At 37.6% G+C, this 3507-nt stretch overlaps 1 pseudogene; it reads right to left on the bottom strand.

Annotated features, from left to right (window-relative positions):
* Positions 1-3072: 3072 nt before the first annotated feature.
* Positions 3073-3169, bottom strand: LOC130034826 (uncharacterized; annotated as a pseudogene).
* Between the last annotated feature and the right edge of the window lie 338 nt (positions 3170-3507).

Genomic DNA, 3507 nt, shown 5'->3' with positions numbered 1-3507 from the left:
GTTGCATGTTGCTGTCCAGTTTTCCCATCACCAGTTGCTGAAGAGACTTCCTTGCTCAACTTCATATTTCTTGAGCCTTTATGGAAGAAGCACAGCGGGTAGGGCGTTCGCCTTACAAGCGGCCAACATGGCCGACCGGAGTTCGATTCCTCCGCCCCTCTCGGAGAGCCCGGCAAGCTACCGAGAGTATTCGATATGCCAGACACAGTAACAACAAAGTCTCCAATGGAGACGTTACTGGGCCCGCTCGAGCAATCTGATGGCCAGCGTCAGGATATTTGACTATATTCCATTAATCTGAGGCATGTCTTTATCTGAATATCATGGTATTTTGATTACTACAACTTTGTAGTAGGATTTGAAGTTGGGGAAGGTGTTCCCTTCTTCTTTTTACCAAAGATTGCTTTAGCTCTTCATGGGAGTTTATTGTTGTGTATGAGTTTCAAGAGTGTTTAATCTATTTCTTTGAAAAATTTTATGGGTATCCTTATAGGAAGTGCATTAAATCTTTATAGAGCTTTGGGGTGTATTGCCATGTTGACAGTGTTAAACCTTTCAATCCATGAGCATGGGATGTGATTCCATATCCTCATATCCTCTTTTATTTCGTGAAGTAGTGTTTTGTAGGTGTTTTTTTTTTTTTTGGTATAGTTCCTTAACCTTTTTAGTTGATCCTAATATACTCGATTTTCTGAGGTATTATTGCGAATGGGATTGTTTTTCTCTATCTCTTTTTTCTCTTTCATTATTAATATATGGGAAAGCCATGGAGTAACGGATATTGATTTTGTAATATGCTACTTTACTAAACAAATCTATTGTTCCCTGGAGCTTTTTTGTAGATTCTTTGGGATTTTCTAAGTATAGTATCATGTCATCTCCAAATAGTAAAAGAGTGAGTTCTTCTTTTTTATCTGGATACCCTTGATATCTTTTTTTTTTTAAACCGAAAATCAGGCTGGAGCGATAGCACAGCGGTAGGGCGTTTGCCTTGCACGCAGCCAACATGGCCGACCCGAGTTTGATTCCTCCGCCCTCTCGGAGAGCCCGGCAAGCAACCGAGAGTATCTCACCCGCATGGCAGAGGCTGGCAAGCTCCCCGTGACATATTCGATATGCCAAACACAGTAACAACAAAGTCTCCAATGGAGACGTTACTGGGCCCGCTCGAGCAAATCGACGAACAACGGGAGGGCCTTTACTTACTTTACTTTTTACCGAAATCATATGGCAAGTACTTCAAGTACTATGTTGAATAGGAGTGGTGAGAGTGGGTGACTTGTTTTGTGCCTGATTGTATTTTGGGATTCTAGCTCATTGATTTCTGCTCCAAGCCTTTAGTTTTTCCCCGTTGAGATTAATGCTTGCTGTAGGATTGTGGTATTTTGCTTTGACTATATTGAGGAAAGTACTTTCAAATCCCATTTTGTTGAGAGTTTTTCATCATGAATGGGTGCTGGATCTCATCAAATGATTTATCTACATGTATTGATATGATCATATGACTTTTATATTTTTTTTATTGAGATGGTGTATTCTGTTGATTGACTAGAGAATGTTAAGCCATCCTTGCATCCCCAAGATAAACCTACTTGGTCATAGTGTGTGATCTTTTGTTGAGATTCTGGATTCTCTTTGCTGGTATTTTCTTGAGAATCTTTGTATCTGTATTCATCAAGGAAATAGGTCTGTAATTTTCTTTTTTGTGGTATCTCTCTCTGATTTGAGTATTAGGGTGATCTTTGCCTCATAGAAACTATTTGGGAGTATTTCTGTTTCTTCAATTTCCTGGAAAATCTTGAAATATGTTGACAGCAGTTCCTCTTTAAAGGTTTGAAATATTTCACTATTGAATCCATGTGGGCCAGGAATTCTGTTTGGGGGAATACTTTTGACCATCATTTCAATTTCCTTGGTAGTGATAGGTTCAAGTATTCCAAATTTTCTTTGTTCAGCCTTGGGAGGTAATTAGAATCCAAAAATTTATCATTGATTCAAGATTCTTTCATTTCCTGCTCCAAAGATTCTCAAAATAATCTCTGATGATCCTATGGATTTCTGAAGTTTCTATTATGATACCCCCCTTTGCATTTCTGATTCGACTTATTAAAATTCTTTCTCTTTCTTTCTTTGAGAGGCTTCTCATGTTTTATTGATCTTATTTATTTTCTCAAAGAACCATCTTTTGCTTTTATTGGTCTTCTTGATTGTATTTTGGGATTCTAGCTCATTGATTTCTGCTACAAGTTTTATTATTTACTTCCTCCAACCTAGTTTGGACTACTTTTGTTGGTCATTTTCCAAAATCTTGAGCTCTAATTTATTCATGTAGGCCCTTTCTTTCTTCCTCATGAATTCTGGCAGAGCTATAATCTTTCCTCTTAACACTGCTTTTGCTGTGTCCCACAAGTTCTGGTAGCTCGTGTCCTCATTCTCATTTGTTTCTGGAAACTTTTTATTTCCTCTTTGATTTCTTCTCTAAGCCAATGGTTGTTCATTACTTCCTTTAAATAAAATATTTCCTTGCTTAGCTTTAGTCTGTTTGATCTATCAAGAAGTGACAAAGATGTGTTGCAATCTCCAACTAGTATTATGTTGCTATCAATGTTTTTCTTTAAGTCTATTAGAAGTTGTTTTTAAGTATTTTGCTGGTCTGTCATTAGGAGCATATACATTGAGGGGGTGAGTTCTTTCTGATGTACAGATCCAATGATCATTAAGAAATGACCTTCACTGTCTCTGACAACCTTTAGCCTGAAGTCCATGTGGTCTGATACTAGTATGGCCACTCCAGCTTTGTGGGGGTGATATTTTCTTGAAAACTTGTTTCCCAGCCTTTTACTTTTAGCACATGGGTGCTTTGATAGTTCAGACGTGTTTCTTGCAGGCAGCAGAATGTTGGGTTCAGTTTTCTAATTCATCTTCCTATTCTGTGCCTCTGAATTGGCACATTTAGTCCATTGACATTGAGAGAGATTGATGTTTTGGGGATTTGTGCTATCTTTATGTAGAATTTTTGTACTTGTGGGAATTTTCTTAGCTTAAAGTAGCCCTGTTAATTCTTCTGGCAACAAAAATATGGAACGCTTTACAAGTTCGCATGTCACCTCTGTGCAAGGACCATGCTCATCTTTGTATCATTTCAATTTTAGTATATGTGTTACCAAACCTAGTAGGAGTTAATTTTTCCATATTCTTCTCTTCTTATTACTTTGAGTGTTGTCCTTATTCACTCCTCCTATGGCAGACAGTGATTCCTAATCAAGGAATGTATTTCAAAGCAGCGTGAATAAATAGATTTAGAACTTTAATGTCCCAGAAGAAAAATATGGTTTTTACCATACTATCTTTTACCATACCCAAGGCATCAGTTTTACAAAATAATTCTTTTGGAAGAGGTATATGAGTCTTGTTTAATGTCGTTCCCTGAAACCTTCATTAAGACCATTAAACTAGAGACTTTTTCTGTTCTCACCTCAGTCCCGTGTACATCTCCAGGAAAAGGTG

The sequence above is a fragment of the Sorex fumeus genome, unplaced genomic scaffold (genome assembly GCF_029834395.1).
Source record: "Sorex fumeus unplaced genomic scaffold, SorFum_2.1 ptg000061l, whole genome shotgun sequence".
NCBI lineage: Eukaryota > Metazoa > Chordata > Mammalia > Eulipotyphla > Soricidae > Sorex > Sorex fumeus.
This window is presented reverse-complemented; position numbering and strand designations above follow the sequence as displayed.